This window comes from Mastigoproctus giganteus, chromosome 9 (assembly GCF_048544385.1).
Source record: "Mastigoproctus giganteus isolate SK-2022 chromosome 9, ASM4854438v1, whole genome shotgun sequence".
NCBI classification, from domain to species: Eukaryota; Metazoa; Arthropoda; class Arachnida; order Uropygi; family Thelyphonidae; genus Mastigoproctus; species Mastigoproctus giganteus.
Genome location: NC_143583.1, coordinates 78,945,891 through 78,959,945, shown reverse-complemented (window position 1 = coordinate 78,959,945; position 14,055 = coordinate 78,945,891). Strand labels below are relative to the sequence as shown.

The 14,055-nt window shown below is 37.3% G+C and overlaps 1 protein-coding gene across 1 annotated transcript in view; it reads left to right on the top strand.

Annotated features, from left to right (window-relative positions):
- LOC150080477 (disintegrin and metalloproteinase domain-containing protein 10-like) overlaps nt 1-14,055 on the top strand; it is a 540,219-nt gene that overhangs the window by 210,959 nt on the left and 315,205 nt on the right. The window lies entirely within an intron of this gene.

Sequence of the window (14,055 nt, the reverse complement as noted above, 5' to 3'; positions counted from 1 at the left end):
CAGAACCAAATGTTTATTTTAACTTTGAAAGAAATAATCGACGAGTGTTTTTGTTTATTATTATAACGATAGCAAATAAAACGCGCAAACAACAACCATGAATTAATAAGATTTGGATCTATATTTGCTGCGCTCCAAGTAATATAGCCACGCTTGATATGATAAAACAGTTTATTATAAAAAAAAAAAAGGAACACAAAACACGAACAAAAATATTTTTCTTTTTTCATTTACATCAGTTAAGGACTATTGAAAACGGTGCTAATTAAATAACAAATTAAACATTCGCAAATATTTCCCTAAGAGCAAACAAGCAAAAACTGTTCCAGTTAAAAGGCTAACTGATGTTTTCTTTCATTCATTTTATAGTAAGCTAAATTAAAAATGCTAATGCACACAAATGCATTTTTTTTTTAATCTATGCGCGAGCACGTTTCACTAAGTGCCCACGAGACACGTGATCGGAATTCCAAAAATAATTAAATATCTCGCTAAATGTTTTCATAAATATGACGCGTAAAATTTATAAAATACAAATAGACATCATAAAATATCATCGCGTGAGAAGTTAAATTTAATATTTACACAATTCTGATAACGCTGATAAAAATTTCTATCACTCCAAATTTTTCACTAAGTTAATTGCACTTCATAAACTTTCCCATATTTTTAGAAGAGGCTTCGCATAACATTCAACCGGGAAATAAGGGTGGGAAAAAAACAAACTTTTTATAAAATGTCACGTTATAAAAAAGCGATCTACTACAATTAGTTCGGAAGCGGTACGTGCTGACGAAAGTTTGAACGGCATCTGCGTTTATTTTGCGTAGCAGCGGCGATAAGAAACTGTATTGGACGCTCCCTTCGCTTCCGTAATCGTATCGTGGCTAGTTAACAGGAAATTATATCGCAAATGATGAGTGAAAATATCCGTTTATCTCCGTGAGCTGGTTGTCCGTAACGAGCAAGATTTCCCTCCCTGCTCGCCATTTCAGAAATATATGGAGTGCAGAAACCGTAATGAGGTGGAGGCAAATAAGTGCTAAGTTAAGTAATGAATTCCGCCAAATCGACTGGAACGAGAAATTGCTGTTAAGTGGAACGAGATGGAACTACTTACACTGAAAACTACTTCATTTAATTATGAATACCATCTGGTTAGAGTTCACCCACCTTAGCTCCTGGAGACGGAGATAGGTGACAGTTTCTGTACGGAAGAGTACCCAATCGGTGTGTTTAGCAATAGAAAGAAACTACATGCGCAGCAACAAGTAAAGTTGCCCATGTTGGTCATAAAAGCAGTGATTTCCAAAATGGGTACTGCAGTATCATGGGTTGCCATAATCTGTCATATGGGTTTCTCTTGATTAAAAAAGCCCTTTAAACCAACCAACCCAATCATAAAATGAAAACTCGAAACAAAAAAATTATCAAATGTGGTTTGAATGCATCCAAGACTGTGAGAGTGACATGACTGTTTTAGCGAGCAAATCTTCAGTAGTCAAAAACAGAAAGTAATAATTGATTGTATATCATGATAATCAAGTTCCTACTCTTAAAGACAAGCGATGAACTTGATAAGTTGTAGTAGCTTAGAAGCCTGAGCGATTACAGTTAGGATAAGAACAGGAACTCCCGTATCCAGACATACCAACTCTTCATGGGAGAGTTGGCATGAAGCAACCAAATTGCGTTCTTTGGATTGACCTTTTTTCATAACTTGGCTGAGTTAGTCTCACGCGAGGGTTGTATGGTTTTTCTCCTGGAACTCAGGTTTTTGTCCAGCAAACACCAAATCGACGAAGGATACATTGCAGTTACAGATATTCCAGAGATTGCAATTTACAGCAATTATAGATAAAAAAATACCTGGGAAATATCACTAGAGGAAGGAAGTTCAAGTTGTTGCGGGTAGTCCTGGAGGGGAGGATGGAGGGAAAGAGAGGAGTTGGTCGACGGAAAATCTCATGGATGGATAACATCAAGAGATGGACTGGATTGGGGTTCACCCGCCTGACCTTGCCAGGCGTGCTGAAGATAGAAAAGAGTTCAAAAAAGTGATCGCCGACCTCTGAACTTAGAGATGGCACTTAAAGACGAAGAAGACAGATATTCTGATGCCTCATAGCTTTAGTTGCTCTGACGCTTAACACCTGACCGAACATAATCTGACGCTCCTCGTTCGATCAGATACAGTCCCAAAGAGAAATCAAGATATATTAGAGAGATCATATAAACTTGTAAAATTTACCCTCATTTCGGCTGAAATTTAACAGTGAGAAGTCAGCGCAACTTATTTAACAAGAAAACGTTATAGGTAAATTATCCAATCATTAGCGAATCTTAGAATAATAAAATAACTAAACGTAAAGAATTTTGAACAATTTTGAACCAAAGCATAACTTCATAGGATCATTTGATAACACCAAAAGTATTATTTTCGCAATTTGCAAAAATTCAGGAATTCCTGAATCGACACCAGTATTATATTAGAACCAGACCTTTTCCATCCTGTGTGGGGAGGACGACGCTTATATGCATATAAGCGTCGTCCTCCACTTAATGATGTTTCTTTTAATTCTCTGGATTATGATGATCGAACCATATCGCCTCTGAAGAGTAATGCGCCATGAACATCTGCACTTCAGAATTCTAGTTTCTTGTCTGATGTAAAATCGCTATTTAAAGATTTCTAGGAGAAGAAAGACTTTGATTGACCAGTGACCAAGTTCAAGAAATGAATGCTGTGACAGATAAATTATAAATACGATAAAAGTGCTTTAATTAACTAAATAATACTCTTATCTTTATAAAAGAAACTGCTCAAAAAACGTCAGAACGTGATGTGACGAATAGAACTATAAGCCCAATTCAGAGCGAGCTCATGTTCTAACTAAAGAACATATTATTTTCTAATAATCCATTCTGCCAAAACCTAATGATGTCAGCGTTCCTTTAAGTTATGATAATACTTCAATTGGTATTACGCGGTGCAACTTGGCGAGTAAAGTAAAGTAAAGTGTCATATTAGGGTCACCCGAAAAATAATCTGATTGTTACTACCAGTACATATAAAGTCCTTACACTGTCCATTTAAAACATTATAATTATTCCTGTGTTTTAGCAATTGTCCGTTTTTTCTCTCCCATCTTGTGGCACACATGTCGCTGTGAGAACCTGTGATGGTGAACCTGCAGTTACTGACACTGAATCCTAACAACTACCAGTCCATTGCAGCTGATCAGATACACCCCTTCATGGCGACTGTCTTCCCGGATGGAACAGGTATACTCCAGCAGGATAATGTGCCCTGCCACAATAATAGCCGCTGTTCTTCGAGAGTGGTTCGCCGAGCATGAAAGTGATTTCCAGGTGCTACCCTGGCTGCCGAATTTCTGGATATGAACTCCATTGAATATCTTTGAGATTACGTGAATCGACAGATCGGCGTTTGAATCTTCCACCATGAACTGTTGCAGGTCTGTGGGCAATCTTGGCGAGATGGTGCAAAACCACCTACAACGTTCAGATGCGTTATAGAGTCCATGCCCCCGGCGTGTGGCGTTGATACTGACAGCAAGGGGAGGGCATATCCACTATTAGGTAGATGGTCAAAAATCGTTTTTGACTGAACAGTGTATGTAACAAATTCGAAATCGTTTCCGCTTACTCTTAAAGAAACCCTGACATGCACTGGTGTACAAAATTCAAGGACCAGTCAGATTTTCACCTGTAGCTTCTCCTAGGAGTGGCCTGGATATGGGAAAAGCATACCAAAGGAACCTCGTAAGGTACAGAAATGATGAAGGAAACAACACCGACACCACAACGGAAACAAAACGGTACATAGGGACTTTATTAAAAAATGGCAACATAGCACTGGCTGCCATGTTACAGATGCATCACTGCCAAAGATGGAACAAAGGGAAGAGGTGGTCCTCAGTAGGAGATATGGATACCCTTAATGTCGACGCAGGCTTTGCACCGCCTGTCCATACTTAGAACAATGTTGTTGATAAGTTATTGCGGTAACATCGTCCATTCCTCTGTCAGCGCCATCTTCAGCTGGTGAACATTTTCTGGTGGGTGTGGACGTGCCGCTAGGCGTCTCCCCAGAGCGTCCCATGTGTTCAATGGGATTTAGATTGTCGGAACGGGCAGGCCAATCCATACGAACAATGTCTTCACTTTCCAAAAGCATATCGCAGCTGCAGTGCGATGGGGTGTGGCGTTATTATCCATAAACACGAACTCAGAGCCAATGACACCTCGAAACAGATGCACATGGGGAAGGATTACTTCAGTACAGTAGCGTGCACCGGTTACAGTACCGCCTTCTAGTTCTAGAGTTGTGTACGTCCATCCAAGATAAGGCCTCCCGAGACGAGAACACCTCCATCGCCAACGATACCTTTCAGTGATGTTTGCGGGGTGATACCGTGTGCCAACCTCTCGCCAGATTGGATGACGTCTTGAATCGCTGCTGAGATTGAATCTACTCTCATCAGTAAAGAGCACCTTATGTAAAGATTTTGTGGTTGTAACCTTTAGAAATAGTGTTGGTCCTTAAGTTTTGCACGCCAGTGTACGTAGACCCAGTTTGATTCCTTAGATTAATCTTTTCAGGATACCACCATTTGAAGAACCTTGAATTAAAATAAGTAAGAAAATAAAAACATACCGTCAGCGCAAATTAATAATTTCTTTCTCAGCATGAATTTTGTATTCTAAAAAAGGCGATCTTTGGAGGTAAAACCCAATGTTTCCTCTAGTGCGTTCGCATGCGAAACATCAGTAAATTCGGAATTTACCGACAAAAAGCGTTTACTTAGAAAATCTGAGTACCTAAGAATTAAAATCTTAGTAATTAAGGACATTCTTTTTATCCGTACATCGAATCCAACCCATATTCGATATTTAAAAAGGAAAAGTTCTAATGTTTCTTCTGTTGTAAAAAGTTAGAAACGATGTTGGAAAATTTCCAAAGCGAAAAAGAAACAAATATTGATTCCTCTCAGAGTTACGCTTCAAAATAAAACTCGACGCTCCAGAATTTAAATAAAAAAACCGCAGTTCCCGATGTTCCTATTTTGTTGGACAAGTTGGTGATGTGGCAGAATAATGAATCGAACGTTGTTAAATCACGATAGTCTGTGGTCAATGCTGATAGATGTCGAAGAGATCCATGAGAAAAAGACTTGCACTTCGTTCTGGTCATGATTTAGGCTCAATTTTTGTCCATTTGATTATATTTACATTTTAGTTTTACTGAAAATATGCTCTTTGTTTTCTTTTCGATTCTTACAGGCGATGAGTTTAATTAAGCTGAACATGTGACGAATATGCTTTAATTAAAAATTGACCAGCGGAAAAATTTTAACGCGTTTTAATAAGCATCACTTGTTTGAAAAGACACAAATAGATTACGTGTATTAAGTATTCAGGTTTTCGCTACACGAGGACATAATTTGTGACGAAAATTATGTTTTTTTTTTCTCTTCCCTTTCTTAGCGGTTTAACAAGGCTTTCTATCTCGCACATGAAAAAAAAATGTGATGTCTGTTTTGTTTCTTTACGAGTTATACGGCACAGTTGTGACACAAAGGGGAAAAAAAAAGAGTATAATACTGAAAACATGATAAATGGAGCATATTCACCTTCGGGGTGTGTCAACACGCATTGTTTTTAAAGACGGAAAACAAGTTCAGACATTTGGTATCTGGGGATCCGAGTTCCACGGCCATATAAATTAAGAAAAATGGCAGTGATCTCAGTCTGTAAAAGACAGAAAGACCGAAGGGATTTGTTAAGAACGTTAATAGGTAGGATATTTTCATTTAGTTGGGGATTTAAAAATGAAAACAAACGCATCGTTGCTTGTAGTTTGATTTCTTTGTTCCATTACAGTCCTGGGTGTGGTTGGTAACTTTATTTTACTTATTTTCCGTTTAACTCGCTTGCTTATTTATTTATTATTTTTTAATTCTTGATTTTTTTGATAGAATATTAAAATATCCAAAATGGATGGTAAAACCAATTAATAAGACCAGTTTTGTCGTTTTTATTGGGTTTTAGGAGCATTAGCGACTGAGGCCACATTGATCTATATATGTCTGTAAATTGTGTGTGTTCTGTTGTCGATTTTCTGTTTGTTGTATGAAAAACTCGAGTTTCTGGGAGAAAGAACCATGCTACCATTGCCTGAGACCGACTAAATCAGCCACGTTGTGGAAAAAGGCCCGTAAAGATTCCTCTCGTTATTGATGGGACTCGAACTCAGGTCTTTTCCACCCGGTGTGGGGAGGATAGTAGTTCTACCAACTGTGCTACCCACGAGGGCCCCAGTTTTATCACAAACTCGCCTTTATTGCTATACGAGGTCCTTCAACGTAATCTGTTGCCCTTGTGTCTGAGCACAGTATTTACAATCGCTGTTCTCCAACATCGTGTGGAATTTCCGTCCCGACAGGATTCGAACCCATGCCTTGTGAAAAAATCCCAATAAGACCTCTTCCGATCGAGACGGAAGGGGTCTTTCAGGGATTTTTCAAACCGTAACTAAATTAGTCGTATCCGTCTCGAGTTGTACGTCTTATACTCCTGGAAACTCGAGTTTTTCATCCAGCGAAAGAGAAACACCGCCCATAGAATTTACAGACACCATATACTGATGTCTCTTAGCCTTAGCTGTCTTGGTGAAAATTCCAAAACGGCAATCCAACTGTAGTCCCTTTGTGAGGCTTATGATTTAAACTACGATATTACCACTGTCGACTTTTATGAAACTTTTCACTTGAAATAATTTTCAGGACATCACATTCTATTTAACGTCATCAATTTCCCAATATTTCTTGCCTTTTATTGAATTTTTCGAAGGTAGAAAATAGAAAGAAGACACAGGGGACCAAATCTGGTGAGTGAGGCGGATGATCAAATTGCATGATTTCTTTTTTGTTGTTGTTGCCAAACTGTCTTAGAGTACGATGTTGAATCAACATTTTCAAAGTCATCAGTCCATTCGGTTAACCTCTTTCCTTTGGTTTTGAACCTGTTCGGTTAACCTCTTTCCTTTGGTATAGAACGTGGACGTTCAGAATGGTAACGAAGGTCAAGTCTTGTGTAGAATAGACGGAAGAAAGTGACTACTTCATTACCCTCGCCCAACATTTAAGTAACCAACATTTATCAGGTCTAAGAAAACATTGATTGCATTAGAAAAAGTGTACATTAATGTACTAATTACGAAGAGAGATATGGGAAACGTGTCGTCTTTTGACAGCACGTCTGCATCCGTCTTCTAGCAAAGGGCTTTAGACTTCGAACATGGCTAGGTCGGTGTTTCTTCATTAGCAGCTCAGTCAGACTGTTCATCTCTCAACGATCTCTGACCTGTAACTTATGGATAGAAGCGTGGTGCCTTAATAAAAATTAATTCCCTTCTGAAATAAATTATTTAGCACCATCTAACTTGTGACCCGCTTTATTATCTGTTATCGGTGTCATTAAGCCACGAAGACAAGAGATCAGACTGTAAAAGAAACAAAACTAAAAGACCGTAGTAACTAATGAGTTCATTTTTCCTTAATAGATTTATAGCCAGCTAATTAACAATCATTAAATCTTTTAAAGCAGCGCCACGAATTACAGCTCTTGGCTGCTACTACATTGTTCCCAGTTGAATGCAACATAATTTCGTCTTAGAGAGCCACAGGTAATTTTATTCTTCATTCGATAGTGCCCGTTGTCTTCTGCTTGGCGCTTCTTTCATTGTCAAGTACTATTGTTTGCACTCACCTTCCCCAATTAATTATAACATCTGATTAAGTGCTGCGTAGGGAGATGATAAATCCATTAGTGAATAATCGATCAGTACGCTACTGAATTGGCCGTCTTCCGATTTTCTGCTTGAAAATTCTTGATCGTCTGCGTCATAAACGACGCAGACGATCTGTTCTGTATCGAAGACCATTTGTTGAAGCTACGCATTGTTTAAATCTTTTGGCAAGTTTTTATTCATAGAATGGTCAATATGTGTGTAGTTTTGTTTTAAACGATTATTCATCCATTTACTGTTGGTTTAGATCATTAAAGAATTACGTAGCATCAGTGAAAGAGGGCCCCCAAAAATCATGCATACTTCATAACCAGAAATTCCTTTATCGAAAGAGGGAGAACTATTAATATGCCGTCATCTAGATTAATAAAAATACCTCTCTATAAAGATGCTCGCTCTCTCTCTCGCTGTCTCGATGGTTTGTTGTGCACGTATTGCGATTGGATGGAGTTATACGCATGCGCTATTTCTTTTGGTAGACCTACGTAATTTCTCAATCAAGAGTTTCTGACGGAAACGCTTGCAGCTACATGTATATTGGAATTGCTCCAGAACGCAATTTCACCAATACAGGAAGAAAACCTCTTAGGAAATATAAAATTTGTGACCAACTGAAGCAAAGGTCAGAGTACGACTGCACTGCTTTGATATGTGTTAATGAAATATTCCTAAATAAGGATTCGATCATTTTGAATGATGTTGTAATGAATAAATTGGATAATTTACTCAACTATTGGAATGATAATTTAAAAATGTTTTCAGCAGAGATGAAAGGATAGAAATATATAAGAAATAGAGATTCTACACACCAATCCTTTGGCACATTGAATTCTTATTGTGCTTTGGCATTCCGTATGGCGATAAGTTCACTAGACCAACCGTTACAACGAATGACTGGAATAAAGTATTGGTAGCTCATTCATTTGCTACTCTCAACATCACTGTGTGACATCGAAGACTGCTAGTAGACGCATCACGAGATTCCTCGAGTGATTATTTGTCTCATCAGTGCGCTTTTCTCTCGTCTGACCTGTTTTTACACACCACAGCTCCATAACAAGGAAGTCTGGAAGAGAATGTGTTCTATTTTTTTGTCTTATTTCTTCTTCGGGAAAGAAATTGCAGACTTAACAGCGTTACAAGAACTTAATAATGGAATGTCGCAAGCAAGGCAAGGAGAAATGTTCCATTTGTAGTCACGAAGCTGATCGAAGGATAAAGGAATGTGGTAGAAGCAAACTAACACGAAGATAATTTGTCAAGCGATGTAATTTGCAAACCATTGATTTGTTTAAAGATACCAGAAAGGCTTCCATAATCCATCACCGTGTAACATTTATTGCATTTGACATATGAGTTTATTATTATTGTTTGTTAGTGTATGTTTGTTAAATAAATAATGCGCATTCGGCATTCTATTTTGATGCTAATAAATGCAATGACGTATGAGTTTATCGATGTGTTTCTATGATATATTTACTTGCAATTTATTCAGACTCGATGCGAGCATTTGCCTTCGACCCCTTCCCAAAATGATGTTGGAAAGTTACAGATCATTTGTTCCGACATAAAACTATGGTCCTCTGCTTATCTTTCACAAAAATATTTCTTACCTTTTCGAAGTACAGCTATCTAGCTTGCAGTCTCCATAAATAAAATGCGGGCAGAGCCTCCCAAGATTCTTCTACGTCGCTAATATCAAACCAAGTCGGAAATGCCCGACATTTTATGACTGCGCTGTATAGATAGGTGAAAGTTCAATATGGGGGAGAAGATCAAGGCTTGTGCAGAACACACTGACTACTTCTTGCGAAATAAGGAAGAAGAAGACGAAGCAGAAGTAATATTTCAATCACGGACGAGCCGATGTGAGTTTGTTCACTTTTGTGTCTCTAACCAGCACGGGGTATAGAAGCAGGTTCATCTGAGCTAGTAACTGCAGACGTGGAAGAGGAAATAGGAACTGTGTGATGCCATCAAAAATACGGCACAATAAGAAAGAAACTGATAAGCTTCGAACACCATCCAGAAAACAATACAATGAATTTTGAGTTGAAATGCAGAGTTGTCATCAAATATTCGAAAATACTCAGCAAACAGGAAAGGCTGAAATGTTGAACTATTTTCATTGTTTATTTTTCTATTTATATCTGAATTTTATGAAGAAAAATTTCTCAGTGCTGTTGACTTTCTCTACGAGTAAGTTTCAGCTTTTGTAATTATTCCTATTATAGCAGATTGTTTTATTACGAGTATAATACTGCTTTGATTATGAAGTAGCTGCTGTCATTTCATAATCAAAAATTCTGTTATCGAAATGTGTGGAAAATAATCATTGGACCTTAAATGCTGAAAAATTCCGTCAGGTGCCATAGGAGTTGTAGGAGCATCAGCGACTAAGGCCATATTGCTTTGTGTACTGACTGTAAATTGCGTGTGTGTTCTGTGGTCGATTTTCTGTTTGATGGGCAAAAGCCCGAGTTTCCGGTATAAAAAAACGACGCTACACTCGCCTGAAACCAACTAACTCAGCCATGTTGTGAAAAAGGCCCATAAAAATTCTTCTTGTTATCGATGGGACTCGAACTCAAGTCTTTTCCACCGGGTGTGGGGAGGACGGCGATTCTACTAACTGTGCTTGTCACGAGGCGCTATAGAGGTTTTATACCGATCAGTGCCTTCTATTTTGACTACACAACCCATACATTTTGTTCGCCTACCCTGATGTGATCCTTCTTCCTCTCCTTATTTGTGTAATCAGAATTGTCAGTTTAGCTGGCCAAAAAACGTTTTCGAAGCTGAAGAAAACAAAACTTTTCACGAAATTTTCATGTGAAAAATTCAGCTGAATAGCGGAACTTTTGTTTCAGTAGCCAACGCTTGTCTTTAGCTTGGAAATAAGCCAAAGGATTCTTATTTAGACGGATGTCATTCGTTTTTACCACTAGAATTGAAGCCTTTTTGGCTTTAAAAAAGCTGACACATTTCGAAAAGTATATTCTTTCATATTTTGATCTACTGAAATTTATTCGGTTGGTTGTTTGTCTCTATCAGAAAGAGGTTCACATTCTCTCTTCCTCTCTTTCTCCCCTCCTGCAAGCAGTTTAAGCTAGAGGAGTTCCCAATCACTCGAGGTATCTTGGAATTAAATATTCTCCCAATTTCGTGATACACCCTAATGATGGTACAATAGAATGTAATTTTACCGTAGGGATTATATTTTTAATCTAAAAATTTAATCTACCTTTATAGAATTGCTTATAATTAATCATGGAGGAAAACAATTGTGATGACTCTCCCAAGTGATGAAAATTAGGAACGCCGTCCGCTTTGAATCGTTAGTCATTCATTATCCAGCCCTCCGAACTACCGCTATTTCAAATATGTTTACTGAAACTGAAATTTTGTGTAGAAATGACAAAGGGCTCTCTCTTCCAGACAAAGGACTGCACGAGGAAAAAAACTGATTAAAATAAATAAAAGATTTGAGCACTGCAAATCTTCCACTTAGAGTATCGAAATATCGATAAATAACTATTTAATGTATTCCTTTTTCGAGACTTATTGGTATTTAATCATATTTTTTATTGTAATATTGAATATGGCACTTTATGTATATGTTTGGTTAAAATATTGCAGCGAACATTCCCAATAAATTCTAATTGTAATTTAAGTAAACAAAGGAAAAAGATTATCAATAAATTCTGTTGTATATTTGTAGAATTTTGTTCCTGTATTGAAAAGATGCAAAACACTAGCGATTTAAAGATCTGAAAGAATGTTTATTTAACAAAATGGATAATGTTTGGATAGTTATTTTTGCGTTATAAAAATAACGCGAGAGTCAATCTTCAGCATATTCCGGATACGCTTCGAAAGCGATTTTAAAAACAAATTGTTTTCTTTGCTTTCGAGGCCTATTTGTAATGGAATATAATTCTGAAACGTTGTAAATAAATGACAATGGACTTCAAACTGTACTTCATGTGGGTGGAAAGAGAGACAGAGAGAGAATAAATAGTGTAAAATTTACTGATGTGCCCTTTTGTAGAGCCATCTACGTCTACCATTAGAATCCGCTGGTAAAATACAACGTCTGGGTATTTAAGGACAGCGAATTTTATCTCTTGAAATAATCGATGGTGCTCGCGGTACCATCATCCTTCCCAGTCCATGGATTTGTCGCTGCAAACTCTGCTGCCTTTTTTGCCCCCAAAATTTCTTTAGCTTTACAATAAAACACTAAAACTGTATTCTTTACGATAAAAGCAAAAGGTCTTGATATTTTATTCTATCACTGAAACACTTTAGATAAACAGTTAAATGTTTTTGTTTATTTTGGGTTGAAGTTTCAAGCGTTATCGAATTGTGATTAAGTAGAAAGAAATCATGTGATCAAAGAAATAAAGAGATTTTTTGGAAGAAATTTAACTTTGAAATTTCATCTGGATTTGGGTGTTGTCTCCTTTTGAAGAATGCATATTGAGAAACTTCGCCGTTTTTTTTTTTTTTTTTTATTAAGATAACCAATTCTAATACAGTAAAAAGTCTATTTAATATTTTTACAGGGAGGGGCAACAACTATTTTGAGCAGTAAATTGCGAAATTTTCTGAAGAAGGAAATATTATATTGAAGTTAAGGTGCCTTCTTGGTCCACATAACAGTTATATTATTTGGAACGTGCTTCGATAGAGATGCTGGACGGTTGTGGCTGATTGAGTTTGATGAAAACAAAGCACAGAACCACTTTCTTCACATCAGTGAAGAAAGTGTGTTGTGTACAAAGAGAGTTCGTGCTTTCATTATAACTGCAGTTGTTGTTTGATTGCTCCTACAAACAATAACAACAAGCGAAAATAGATCACCACTTGTGGATGTAAGATGAATCGGTTTTACTCGGAAGAACTTTGATTTCCTTTATTGCATAAATTATTGTTCTGCTGAGCGTAGTTGCATCACAATAGCATTTCAAATTGCATCTGTAATAGCCCTTCAATCTGAACTTGATCAACAGATATGAACTTGAGACTATCCCGAGCCTTGAGATGTAAATATTCTGTTTTCTACATTTCAAGATTTGCAATTATAAATTAATGTGAAAAAATGCATTATAAAGAGCACTGAGGAATTTTTCTTACTTATATAACGAATTAATTTTACATTATAAAAAAGAATGCTATTAATACGTTAAATTGGAAAAACATACCAGTGCAACAGTTCGGGTTATACTTGGTAAGGTATGATTCTGTTACCTGAGTTCCAAGATACCCTAAGTTTCAAAATAAAATGAAATCATACAATTAAAGTACAAAGTAGAGTGATATCTACCTCTAACAGTGCAAACGCACTCACCGCCGAAGGAAATTGCCCCTTCACACCCACCAAAGAAGAGTACCGCATCCACGATAAATAAAATAAATGCAGCGAATCCTGACAGAAGTTCCTTGAAGAAGTGGTCCTTGTAGGTTTCCTGTATTTATTTCATTTAGCGTGGGTGTGGTACTTTTTCTCTAGTTGGTATGATGGTGCGTTTCCTTTGGGGGTGCAGTCGTGCGTTTTCACCTCTAGAGAGGGGAGTATCACTTTTGTTTGTTCTTTACTTTTGTGATTTCATTTTATTTTGAATCTTAGGATATCTTGGCACTCAAGCAGCGGAATCGCAAATGAATCGCAATGTTGTTGTTGTTGTGTGGTTTTAGGAGTATCAGCGACAAAGGCCATATTGCTCCGTGTATACTGTCCTTCAATTGTGTGTTCTGTGGTCGATTTTATTTTTTGTTGGACGAAAAACCCGAGATTCCTGGAGAAAAAGTCATGCTACCCTCTCTGAGACCGACTAACTTAGCCACGCTGTAAAAAAAAAGCGGCCATAAAAATTCCTCATACCATCGACGGGACTCGAACTCAGGTACTTTTCCACCAAGTGCGGGGAGGACGGTGATTCTACCAACTGTGCTACCCACGAGGGCGAATCGTAATGCAACCTTGACTGTTGCATTAGTATAGTATACTATATTATATTAGTGTAATAGTTTCATAATGTTTAAATTTTACATCTTGGAAACGATGACGTCTTTCTTTTTTTTTTGAAAACCTCTAGATAGTTAATTTTTTAACAATGAGAGATATAAAAGGTCAATAAATGCTATGCTCAATAAGCAAACATCAGTTTACTTGCAGGTTTTTTTAAATTCTTTTATTAATTATTCTATTTTATTCT